Source organism: Desmodus rotundus, chromosome 1 (genome assembly GCF_022682495.2).
Source record: "Desmodus rotundus isolate HL8 chromosome 1, HLdesRot8A.1, whole genome shotgun sequence".
Lineage (NCBI taxonomy): Eukaryota > Metazoa > Chordata > Mammalia > Chiroptera > Phyllostomidae > Desmodus > Desmodus rotundus.
Genome location: NC_071387.1, coordinates 172,057,310 through 172,071,392, shown reverse-complemented (window position 1 = coordinate 172,071,392; position 14,083 = coordinate 172,057,310).

The window sequence follows — 14,083 nt, the reverse complement described above, 5'->3', positions numbered from 1 at the left end:
GCTGTGACATTGAAAATGTGTGTACACACACATACACACACAGGCAAGTGCACGTGTGTATGCATATACATATTTTGCCATGTATAATGTGCACTTTCTTGCCCAAATTTTTGAGGCAAAAGTAAGGATGCTCATTATATATGGGTATAATGATGACATACCATGGGTATGATAATGGGTATAATAATCCCATGTATAATGCGCACAAAAACATGGATGCACATTATACACAGCAAAATATAGTAATACAAAGGCAAATGCATTAATGTGTGTATAATACATACCCTTTGCAAAGTACAAATGGAATAACATGCATAATTCTTACTATATTTTTCTATTTTTATTGGGCTTCATTCCTCTCAGCATTTTTTATATATCCATTTTTTTGTTAATAACTGTTAGATATTCTATTATATGAGTGTAAGATAAATTTATTATCCAGGCCCCCTATGTTTTCACTATTAGCATTATAAATAGGTGAGTTTTGCAATCCAGGCCAGCAGTCTTTTTCTTTTATGTAGATTCATCTCATTTACATTTATTTTTTATAACATTTGTTGTACTTAATTTTATTACAATATTTGGTCATAGTATATCTATATTTTCTGTTTATATTGTTGCCTTAAAATTATTTTTATTAATAGTATTTAAAACCTTGGTATAGTTTAAACTCTATTTCTTGTGTTGTCAATGTCAAACAGTTTTATTCCTCATCATGAAAGAAGAGGAAAATTTATATTTCACCCTTCCTTCCAGATTCTCCTGATCTCACTTTTTATTAAGTTTTGGGTCACAAAGATTTATAACTTAGGCAGAGCTGAGCTCTGGAAATGCAATCACATACTCAGTGGTCACCACCAGTCCCTTCATCCATGGCTTTCCTGTGAATGACATGACTTCAAACATTTTTACTTATCTTTGCATTGGCTTAATTTTTACTGTTTTTTTTCAAGAAGGGTTCATAAGTGCTATGTTATCAAAACCTTTGCATTATTAAAACTACCTGCTACCTTTAGACATGAAGCATATGTTCCTTGGGCTACACATTTTCTCTATCACAACAGTGAAGGTATCGTTCCACCAACTTCTTGCGCTCAGTGTTGCCGCAGAGAAGGCTGAGATCAGCCATTTTCTTCTTTTGGGGAACCTGCTTTTAATTCCTGAATGTCCTCAAGATTCTGTTTTTAATTCTTGAGCTTCAGGGTCTCCACTAAGATATGTCTCAAATTTGAGACTATTTTTTCCTTAGGCAAAAATTCTACTTTCTTCAGATTTTAATCTGTAGGTTTACGTTGTCTTCCTTTATTTCAGAAAAGTTTTCTTTTTTTACATCTTTGAATATTTGTTCTGTTCTCCATTTTAGTAAAGTCAATTATACACATTAAGAACCTCCTTCCCCTTCCTCATTTACCATCTTCTTTATAATCCTTTTTATTAAAAAATTCTTTCCATCTTGTTCTATATGAATTTCTTAAGCTATACCTCACTTCCATATTTCTAACTCTGTTTTCAGTATTGTCTATTCTTGCTAAATTGAATGTGATTTTCAATCCTGTGTGTTTATTATCTTAAATTTCTTTCAATGTTATTTCAGTTCATATTTTATTTTGTTTTTAAGATTGTCTTTTTAATTTAAAAAAGCTTGTAACTTTCAATGAAATTGTAAAAACAATAATTCACAAAGATCCCGTATACACTTTTACCCATTTACCCATGTGGTACCATTTTGCAAAATTACAGTCTAACATTACAACCAATATATTGACATTAATACAGTCAAGATATGGAATAAAATTGGATCCTCTTGTTCTCTTATAAACACACCTTTCTCTCTCCTCCTTAGCAACCACTATCTGTCCTCTAGTTCTATAATTTTGCCAATTCAAGAATGTCCTTTAAGTGGAATCATACAGTATATAATTTTGGGGATTGGATTTAAAAAAATTCAACATAATTCCCTGGAGATGCATATACCATATTTTGCTGTGTATAATTTTTTGCTCAAATGTTTGAGGGAAAAACAAGGATGTGTATTATACGTGGATAGTACTAATCCTGTATCCATATAAATGTTTTTAATTCTTTCATTTATGCTTACACATTACAAGAGTAACTCTAGAAAGCAGTAACAATATCTGTATGCAAAGTCATACCCTGGAATATGATAATTAGTTTGTTTCTAAATATAAATCAATAAAAATTGAATTAAAAAGTTAAAATGGAAGATTTTTTCCTGAACGTTTGGGCCAAAATGTGGGTATGTGTTATACATGGGAGCACATTATACATGGCAGAATATGGTAGTTTGTTGCCTGTGTCAGAAGTTTGTTACTTTTTATTGCTGAGTATTAGTTCATGGTATGAATCTACCACAACTTGTTTAACCATTCACCCATTAAAGGACATCTGGGTTGTTTCCAGGTTGGGCTACCATAAACAAAGCTGCTATGAACACTTGTGTGGAGTTCTTTTGTGTGTACATAAGTTGTTTTTTTCCCCCCTGGGATAAGTACCTAAGAGTGCAGCTGCTGGTTTTATGGTAGCGCTGTGTTTAGTTTTATAACAAACTGCTAAACTTTTTCCTGGTGTGTCTATACCATTTTACATTTCCACCAGCAATGTATGAATGATCCAGGTTCTCTCTCTACATCCTCACTAGGGTTCTGGTGTTGTCACTAGTTTTCATATTAGCCATTCCGATAGGTGTGTGCTGATACCTCGTTGTGGTTTTACTTTGTATTTCCTTAATAGCTAATGATGCTGAATATCTTTTCATGTGCTTATTTGATACCTGTGCATCCCTTTTGGTGAGGCATAACTTCACATCTTTTGTATACTTCCTAATTGCATTGTTTGCTTTTTAATAATGAGTTATGAGAATTCTTTATATAGTATCAATACTAGTTCTTTGTTAGATATGCGGTTTGCAAGTATTTTAATCCAGTCTGTAGCTTGTCTTTTCATCCTCTTAACAAGGCCTTTCACAGAGCAAAAACATTTAATTTTGATAAGGTCCAATTTATCAATTTTTCTCTTATGGATATGCTTTTGGTAAAAAGACTAAGAACTCTTTGCATAGCTCTAAGTCCTAGATTTTCTCCTGTTTTTTTTTCCTAAAACTTTTTAATATTTAAGTCTGCAATTCATTTTGACTTGATCTTTATATAAAGTGTTAGGTTTAGGTCAAGGTTCATTTTTTACCAATGGATGTCCCATCGTTTTAGCACAATTTCTTGAAAAAGCTCTCTCTCCTCCATTGCATTGCTTTTTCACCTTTGTCAGGAATCAGTTGGGCATGTTCATGTGGGACTATTTCTGGGTTCTTTATTCCATTTCACTGATCTTTCTGTCTAACCCTCTGCCAACACCACACTGTTTTGATAACTGTAGCTTAATAGTAGGCCTTTAATATCAAGGAGAGTGATTCTTACCGCTTTATTTTCTTTTTCTATGGAACTTTAGTGTTTTTATCATTTTACTAGGGAATAAATTTCAAACTTACAGAAAGGTTGCAAAAATAATATGGACAAAACATACTCATATACTCTTTATTCACTGCTTTATCATTTCACTCCCCCCAGCCCCCGCTCCCACACACACCTTTAAAAAAAACATTTAAAGCTAAGTTAAATGTCTCATGAGGCTTTATTCCTAAATATCTTAATGTGTACTTCCTAAAAATAGATGTGTTTTTTACACTCCAATAAATTTATCATTGATAAACACTCTAATCTACTATCCACATTTCATTTTTTGAAAATTGACCTGGTAATGTCTTTTTAAAAAGCTTTTTGTCATTATTTGACTTTCCTTCTAAGATATTCTTTTTATTTATTTATTTTAAATTACATTTACGTTCGATATTATTTTGTATTCATTTCAGGTGTACAGCATAGTAGTTAGACAATCTTATACTTTCAAAATTGTTCCTCCTGATATTTCCAGTACCCACCTAGCACTGTACGTGGTTATTGCAACGATGTTTACTACGTTTTCCGGGCTGTACTTTACATCCCCATGTCTCTTTTGTAACTGCCAGTCTGTGCTTCTCAATCCTTCATCTTTTTCACCCAGTTTCTCAACCCCCTCCTCTCCGGGAACCACTGTCCAGTGCTCTGTCTCTATGAGTCTGTTTGTTCATTTATTTTATTCTTTAGGTTCACGTATAAGGAAAATCATATGGTGGTGTTTTTTTCTGACTGACTTATTTTATTGGGTTGGCCAGAAAGTCTGTTTAGTTTTTTCCATACAATGGCTCTAGTAACGCTTAGCTGTCTTTAATTTCATTTGAAACAATTTTGTTAGATTGTATTGTGACAGCTGTCATGTCAGTGTGCATTTTAAAAAAACTTATCAAAATTGGTGAGTTTCAGTGCAGGCATTTTAATATTGAAAATGGAAAATATGCAACATTTTCAGTGTATAATGCTTTATTATTTCAAGACAGGTAAAAATGCAGCTGAAATGCAAAAAAAAAAAAAGAGAAAGATTTGTGCAGTGTATGGCGAAGGTGCTGTGACTGACTGAATGTCTCAAAAGTGGTTTGAGAAGTTTCTTGGAACTATTGACATTTTGGCCAAATAATTCTTTGTTGTGGGGCTATCCTATGCATTGGAAGGTGTTTAGCAGCATCCCTGGCCTCCACCCACTGGAAGCCAGTAGCAGGAGATAGCCAACATACTCAAAATATCCAAATCAATAAACTTATTGGGGAAAATGAAAAATGTATCTTTTAAGGAAAAAACTAAACGGACGTTCTGGCCAACCCAATAGTTAGCATAATAACCTCTAGGTCCATCCATGCTGTTGAAAGTAGTAAAATATTGTTTTTTATGGCTAAGTAATAGTCCATTGTATCTATATACCACATCTTCTTTATCTAATTGTCTACTGATGGGCACTTGGGCTGCTTCCATTTCTTGACTGTTGGAAATAACACTGCAATGAACATAGGGGTGCATGTACTCTTTCAAATTAGTGTTTCGGGTTTCTTCAGATATGTACCGAGAGGTGGAATCTCTGGGTCGTAAGGCAGTTTAATTTTTAATTTTTTGAGGATGCTGCAGACTGTTTTCCCTAGTGGCTGCACCCATCTACATTCCCACTGACAGGAGGGTTCCCCTTTCTCCACATCCTCACCAACACTTGTTTGTTGATTTATTGATGATGGCCATCGTGACAAGTGAAGTGATACCTCACCGCAATTTTACTTTGCATTCCTCTGGTGGTTAGTGACGTGGAGCGTATTTTCATATGTCTATTGGCCACCTGCATGTCTACTCATCTTGTATGTCTTTATTTACATTTGAATCTTTGATTCTCTGGTTTCTTTTCTCTGTTTCTTCTCAAATAGCCTGAGTTCTCTTTCTCTGAAAATAGACTTAAGTATAGGGATTTGTCTCTTTTCTATAGTAATTCTACTTCTGAATAGTTTTCTTTTTAATCTGCTTGTCATTTGGCAGGTTTGTTTCTTATTGGGTACTGTCTTTACGTGGATCCCCTGTCCATTCCTCACGCTCATCTGTGAAGGGACGCCTCGATGCTGGAGGACAGGGATGAGGGAAGTCGTGAAGGTCAGTCTGGGAACGTCTTCCCAGAACTCTTAGCAGATGTTTCTTCTTCTGACCTGAGGGCAGGTTTCTCCTCGGTTTTTTGCTCTTTGCCATCTGGGGATTGCAGGTCACCCGGATGGGAGGTCACCGGGGAGGTCAAAGCACAGCCTTCAGCTCATGATTGATTGCTTGAACATTCTTCATAATGAAAATTCAAACCATAAAAAATGATGTAGGTTGCAAAGCAACTCTACCCCACCCTCAGCCCTTTCCCCTGAAGTGACCATTCTTAGAGTTTTTTTGTGTGTCCTTCTGGATCATGACTCTCTGTGTTTACTGCTCTATTATTCAAATAGTAGCATAGTATACACATGCTTGGCTTTTCTCACTTGGCAGTACATGCTGGTGACTGCTCCGTGTCAATGCCTGTCTATCAACTTCAGCCTTGTTGGTAGCTGTGGAGGGTTCTTCCAGCCTCACGCTCAGGGCATGTGGTCTAACTCAGGCTTTCTCCGCCAGCACACGCTTTCCAATGATGATCAGGGAGTATTTTCTTTCCTTTTTTCTTCTTCCATGTGCTCTTCTACCTCATGGGTTGTTTGAGCTGGCAGGATCCCCTGAAGGCCTACTAAGAAGCAGGGGACAGAGCCAGGAGTGATCTTGTTTGCTGAAGGTGAAAAAACACCCAGTAATTCTTGCTTACAGCCTATGCCTGTCCAGTCTTAAAGCGCAGGGCTAGGAGAAGCTTGACTGTGATAGCTTGATACACAGTCGTTAAAATAGGAAAGGAAGTTATGTGAGTGAAAATGGCATCTAGATATCTTTGTTCTCTCTCCAGCTGCCCTTCCTACAACAGGGCATTACAACGCAGAAGATACCAAAGTATGTTTTGTTTCAAACTGTCAGAAGGTTGGCTTATCCAGCTGGCTTCACTCTGTACTTAAAATGTTTTCCATAAAAACATTATAGTTGCATCTGAGAAAAAAATAAGGTTACAATATCATATAGATTAAACAGTTTCAAGAAGGGTTGAGAGAAACTATTGGAAGTCATAACCTCAGTGGGAGAGATTTTAAAAACACAAATCTTGGATCTGATCTCCCAACTTATATTTATTATCTTCCATTCATGAAGATAAATAGAAATTTCTCCAGGAGGTTATTTGGAATGCTTTTCCTAGTGAGGTAAGAGTCCTTCCCGTGGTGCTTTCAACTGGAGTAGAGTTCAGTGTAAACAGAGCCCCCCCCTCCCCCCACGCTGTGTACATAGCCTCTCCATGCAGCAGATCTGTGGGTTGTAGTGGGAGTGAGGAATGGTGGGCCACTCTTACTTAAACAGATCCATGCCTGGCATTGTGCTGAACATTTTACATGCATTATCTTACTAAACCTTTACAAACAAAAGGAGGAGGGAGTTAGAGTCAGATGCCTAAGACTGAATGCTGACTCCGTCAGCTCGGTCTTGGCAAGATTGTTGAACTCCCTGCCTCTGCTTTCCCGTGCAGAAGGTGAGGACAGCCACGGCAGCCACTCAGGGGACAGGTGTGAGGATTGAGTGCAGCAATGGGTGGAAAACTCCCAGCAGGAGGCCAGGATTCATAAAACGCCTGATTATATGCGTATATTACTCTTGTTACTTCTGTTATTTAAATGAAGAAACTGGGACCTACAGAGGATGTGTGTTTTGTCATGTCACCCAGCCAATAGTGTGGAACTGGGACCCAGACCCTGGTCCGGCTGATTGCAGAGACAAAGCTTTTAAATAGGATGTTATCTGGCCTTTCACCATACCCCCCCCCATTCAAAGCTCAAATTTGGGGCTCAAAGCTCTATAGTGCATGGGAATACCATGTAGTATAACAAGAAAAAATGGCTTTGAACTTCCACATACAATAGTTGCATTCCTGAGTATGGTATTTATGTTGAATCTTACTTTTCCTTAGCTTTCACTTTGTGAATAATTTTGTGAATGTGCCTTTCTTTCTTGCTCCATATTTCCACTGAAAGACTCATAAACACATTTAAATCCTATTTTACTCTCTGGAATTTCTATTGTTCTTTTAGAGTTTCCATTTATTTACTGCAGAGTTAAGCCTCAGCTAGAGTTCTACTCATATGAAAAGCTCAGTAACCATTTGTCAAATGTCACCGAGAATCTCACTAATGTGGGACGCTTACCAATTAGTGATTTCATTCTTAAAATGGTTTACTTAGAACAAAAGATTGTTTTATGATAAACCCATATACGTATTTACGTGAAAGAATTGTTTTTGTTTTGCTTTTTTGAAGTGTGCATTTATATATGGTGATAAGTATATAGCTTTTGCTATTTAAAACTTTTTGAGAAGATAATGCACAAAATAAATGGAAGCACAGTTGGTTCTCACTGTTCGAGGTAATTATGTTCTACAACGCCACTGCAGACACTGAATTAGTGAATGTTGAACCATTGCTCCCGGACGAAATAGAGGATTGGGTTCCTGAGAGCCTTTGGTCGCATTCTCATCACCGATAAACGCTACCTTTGCTTTAGGTGCGTGTGTACAGACACCTTATTTAATATATAGTGTTGACTCATTGGCATTGAACTCATGGCCAGCAGCTCTGTAAATCATGCCTGAACCGAACCCATTTAACACTTGTATTTTCTCTTTAAGGCACATCACAGCCTACTTGTGTTTAGGAACACCAGCTAGCACTTCAGCACTACACTTGGGGACAATTTTACACAGCACAATCACCAATAAAAAGCACAAAAATGCAAAAAAAAAATGTGGCACTAAACCTACTGCAAAAAAGGAGCTTGCTTGCAGTGTGAGAGCTGAAACAGAGAGAGCATCATCTGGTTCGACCTCCGCTCAGCGAGCACATGCGTTGGGCGATTCAAATTCTCCACCACTTTGTGTGTGTACAGGAATGACTGTGAAAGTGCCCCACAGATTGATTTTGTGGTTACAAATTTTAACCAGTAGGCACATTGCAAATATGGATCTGCAAATAATGAGGATCAACTGTATTTTGCTTTCGAAGTGTCCCATTCAGTACAGTTTCAAATTTTAATTTGGGAACTACGGCAGGTTAGTTGCACAAAATGGTCTCCATACTGGTCTCTCTGTGTTAGGCTCTCTGCCCTGTAACACTTGGTCCCTTCTTACTTTAATTCCAGGCTTAGCCATGTGACTTGGCCAGGCCAGTGGGATGTTAACAAACCTGTCGCAAGTGGAAGGTTGAAAAGCATGTGTGCATTTTCTTCTTTCCCACTTGGACCCCCGCTACCACTATGAAAACATGCTGGACGATCCTGCAAGGGGGCGTGGGAGACACATGGAGGAGAGCTGAGTTGTCTCAGAAAAGGCCACTTAGACCAGCTGGCCCACTAGCTGACAACAGATGTGTGACGGGGGCCAGCTGAGATCAGCCAAACCTGGCTCAGGTCAGCCAGGCCCTCCATCCAAACCATAGACCATGAGAAATAACCAGTCGTTTTTCTTTTAAGCCACTCAATTTGGGGTGGTTTGTTATGTATCATTAATGAACTGATACAGGGTCTTGAGCATTCTAGGTCCTCTAGGAGAGCATCAGGCAGCTACTTCAGCTGAAGATCGATGTCTGCCTCTCCATCACGTGGGGAGTTGAAAAGAAGAGGAATTATTTCAGCGGAGACCAGGGAAGAGAGAAGAAAAAGAATGGTCAGGAGAGAAGGGCGTCAGAGTGGGGGAGAACCGGGAGGACAGTTTTCCACGTCTTCTTACCCAGGTCTTAACGAGTATCTTCCCATCCTTTAAATTTACCTTGGCTTGGCTAAAACATGAACTATCTTTTAAAAAAGTTCTTTCCCTGGCAATGGTGGTTATTTCATGCATTTTACACTGAAAGAAAAAAAAAAAAAGGCAGCCAGAGAAAAGGAGAGGTAGAGGTGGAAATAAGGGAGTGAATTATGTACAGAAAATAATTTCTCTTGTTTCAGCCTCAGAACATGAAGACAAATTCACAAGGGGTACAAGTCATCTATAACTACAGTATATTCTTCCAGAAAAGCTGCTGACCCCAAGGCATAATAAAATTTACACTTAAGAATACCATAAACCTTTTAAAAGTCACATTTTGAATCAAAATAATTTTCTTATAAAATATTCATTCTAAAAATGAGTTGTAAAATATGAACACTAAATAGCTTAGGCTATTTGTATTTCTGGCAATAAAACTAAAATTTCTTAGAGAAAATGACAGCTACTGCAAGGGAGCTCTCAGAATCAATGAGTGAAAATGTGAGTCTAAAATCCCCGCAGATTCTATTCCGTCTTTTCACCCACAGCCACCCAGCAGGTACCAGGCCCTCTGCTAGGTCCTACAGGGGTCTGCAGTCCGGGCTGTCAGAAGAAAAAGTCAAAACGCAGGGGGAACTCGAAAGGCAACTTCAAGGTAGCTCATCATTCTTTGGTGGTTCGGAACTCACTTCTTAGACACTTGCTATTAAAAAATGAAATGGTGGATCTGAGCTAAAGACACAAATGAAAGGCAATTGCTTTAAAATGTAGGAAAAACTTCACTCGCTTATTGAGGGGTAGCTCTGAGTAGAACTGAATATTCTATAACTAACTGAAAATTACCTTATGGAAATTTATGTTAATGTAGTACTTTAGAGTTAATGTTCAAAGGATCAGCGCCCCAGTTTATCAATTCTACTGTTGGGATTTTTGGTATGATAAATATTGGTTTTAGGGTATATTCCTGTGGTAACATGCATCTCTGGAGTCAGACGCCTCGGGTTCAAATCTTAACTTTACCGCTTACAAAGTCTTGAGTTTTTGGTAAATTTATTAATCTCTGTGTGCCTCAATTTCCACATCTGTCAAATGGAAATAATAATATCTCCTGCTTTATATGTTTGCTGTGTGAATTAATGAAGTGATACAAGCAAGTAATTTTTCACACCAATTATTATTGAATATACATTAGTGTCAGCTAGGGAACCAAGGCCTTCATCTGATGTTTCCCAAGTCCATTCCCTGACTCATCCCTGAGTTGGTTCCAGCTCCACTAACATTCATGCCTTCCTCTTGTTTCCTCCCAAAGGAGATGGATTCCAGGTATTACTAGGAGAGTCCTTTCCTACTAGGAACCCTGCCCTCCCCGTGAAATGTAAAACCAACACAAGTCCTTCCAGAGTTGGCTGACTGTGCCTGGTGCAGCTTCTTTGTGTGGGAGACTAGAGGAAATAGGGACCAGCTGGCCTGAAGACTCTTCAGAGAAGGGACTGCTAACCCTCTGCCGCCTACCACTCTCCTAAATTCCGCCCCCCAACTCTTCTGCCCCTCTGCGGTAACCTAGGAATCCCCTCTGGTGGTTGGTCTGAGAAACTTCTGCCCATCAGACCAATGCCTGGCAGTGACATTTTCTGAGGCTATTTAGAGTATTTGTTTACATTTTTGTCGAATGTCCGTGTGCCATACTTGAAAGGAGCTCAACTCTATTTCCTTACAAATTTGCTCATTCATATTTTCCCTACATTAAAACGACTTACTTATTTACAGCTCCAAATCTCTGGGGATTTCCTGCTCAACCCTAGGAAATCCTATGCAGCTGGTGGATGTGGAGGCCCAAATACATGCCAGGAAACAGTGTACACCTCGTTGTGTTCCTAACACTTTTTCAAATCTATTTAACTGCAATTACAGTGCAGACCCTCTGGCAACTCCTTCTCAGACACACTGAGCCAACCCCTGATTGACTGTCAATAGATCAATTCTCATCTTGCCTTACTTAACTCATATGCTCTCTTGAGCTGCCATCACAGAGAGAACACAGAGTGTGGGGGGTCACCAGGGTAAGAAATAATTTGGAGTCGCACAATGAGGTGCAGTTTGGAAAGGCCTGACTTCAGCTGACCCAGCCTGCAGCCATAATTCTACATCACCATCCACACTGACCTTCATCAATCTTTCCTTTTCCAATTAGCCCCCTCCCCTAAAGAGCAGTGACTCACCCGGTTCCACTGCATCCAGGAACAAAGTTAATTAGGAGTCAGGTCTCTAAGTCGTTCCTCCTTTCCTTAGGGGGAAAAAAACGTATTTCCAGAAAATGGGGTTTAGAACAAAGCAAAACAGAAAACACTGTGATGAAATAGAATGTCATTTCTGTGAGATGGAGCCAGGCGTGCAGCATGCCTGTCAGGGAGAGACAAAAAGAATGAATGAAGGCTGAGGCAGACTGTGTAATACCATTTAAATAATAGCAGCAACAATAATGACTAACATTGACTAAGCATGTACAATATGCCATACACTGGGGCAAGAGATTTCCATGTTTTATCTCATTGGATTCCCGTGACAACCCTATTATTCATTAGAAAGCCTATTTGCTTACCATGTGCTCAATAAATAAAAAAGAATGTAGGTATGACAGGGATAAAATATGTTCAAAACATTAAGCCATTGCATTATTATTTCCCCCTCCCTCTTAGTGCCTGGTAGCCATTCTCTCCCCCACTGTATGTGGGAAAAGGGAGGCAGAGTTGTAGGATGTGACACAGGAAGGTCAAGGGTAGAATGGAAAGGGAGGTGGGAACCCTAACCCTTCTATCCCTGAGGGTTGCGGAAGAAAAGGGGATAAAATAGAGGAAGGTCGTCGTGGTGACATGAGGGTCCTGTCCTTGTTTGCTCTGGCTAGAGTTCAGGTGGATATTTGAGTGTGTGTTTATGGTGGGGTGAGGGAGTGCTGCTGGGCTGAGGTAGCAGAAGAGGTCTTGGTGAAACACCCTGTGTGGGATTCTTGAAGACTCCTTTGCAGTATAAACTACAACCTGAGGCCGCCAGGCTTGCCAGGCAGAGAGAAACCCTGAGAGAACTCTGGAGCCTGGAATAGGATGCAATGGACGTAGAAGTTTCTGCTGGTCAGCAGTGATGACTGGCTCTCTCCCTATTATTCATTCCTTTGTCTTTCTAAGTAAAAGAATCCCAATTTAGGGGCAGAAATTTATCCAGTTGAAAGACTACGTTGCAGCTAGATAGGGCCATAGAACTAAGTTGTGGATGGTGAAATGTAAGAAAATATTTTGGTGGAACTTCTGGTATGGCTCCTTAAAGGAAGCTGAACCAGCAGGGACACGCGCTCCATCCTTTCTTCTATTGCATGGAAGCTGGACACAATGTCTGGAGCTTCAGCTGCCATGAGTAACATGAGGTGATCTTGAGTGCAGAAGCACACCTAGCAAAGCACAAACGTAGAGGAAGTCTAGAGCTTTGATGGCTTCATAGATCTACCTCTAGATCCTCTAGGTTTTTTTTTTTAAGCGAGAAAAGTGTTATCCTAAGAGATATTTAGAGTATCTCTTAGAGTCAGTCTGCTTAGAGCCAGGCTGGAGAGATGGGGGGAGCGTGTGAGAGCGAGGAGGGTTCACAGTGGCTGGGGTGGAGTGCGACTGCAGCTGAGGACTCTGAGGCTGGCTTCTTAGTCTGGGGATGAACTGGGAGTCACAGTCTGCTTTCAGGGGTTCACAGTTCCAGCAAGGGCCCGGCTGAGTCCATGTCTGCAGAGGAGGCCTGCCAGGCTCCGATGTAGCCACAGAACAGACCGATGCACAAGAGACAGAGATCACTGTTGGGCGGCAGGAGTCCACTCTTCATTTAGGTGGGAAAATAGGGCCCAGAGGCATTGGTAGATAGGACAGGGATACGCCCAGATGTACCTTAATCCCACAGGAAGCTCCCCAGTGGCCAGTGGTCACCTGGGGATGAGAAATGAGAGGGAGGGGAACACTGCAAGATCACCCATATTTGGACACGATGAGCTGAAGAAGGGAGAGGAACGGAAAGGTGTAACTCCTCACAGAAGCTAAGTAGCTTCTCCAAGAGGGCAGGTCCCCCAGGTGTCCCCATAGCCCCAGCCATCTTTTGTTCCTGACATGCAGGATTCATTAATCATTTTGTTGGGACAGATTTGTGGTGGGCAAATAGCTCTGTGTTCCCATTTCCCTTGTGAACACAATGTGAACAGAATTAAATACTTGTAAAAGTGGGTGACAGATGGGTTGTTTATAGAACGTTCTCATTGTGGCCATGAAATGGGGCCTTTTGAAACAGAGCACCTGGAACATTGGCGGTCCTTTCTAGCAAGGAATCACAAATCCCACACTTTCCAGTGCCTGGTTCTACAGGCTTTTCCAGAATCCCAAGGGGCTTTCCACAGCTCCCCCGTTAGGGCCTTGATCTCTTCCCCCCTTCATAAAAGAATCCCCCATGAATCCCGGTCTCAGTGCAGAGGAACAGTTTCAGTTCTCGGGGAGGAGGCACTGGGGGCCGCTGGGCCCTAACTTGGAATGGAATGATGCATGCCACCTGCCCCTTAGCCTGGCCCATTCCTGAATCTTCTTCACTTCTTCAGTTTGTTTAGAAAGGGAAGTACTAAACCAGAATATTGTTAGGTGTTTCACTTGCAGAAGCAGTAAGCAGCCCTCATGGAGGCTGACATGCATTTGGTTCTGTGGGCACATGGATGCCCTAGAATCCTAGAACCTGCATGTCACAACTGCAC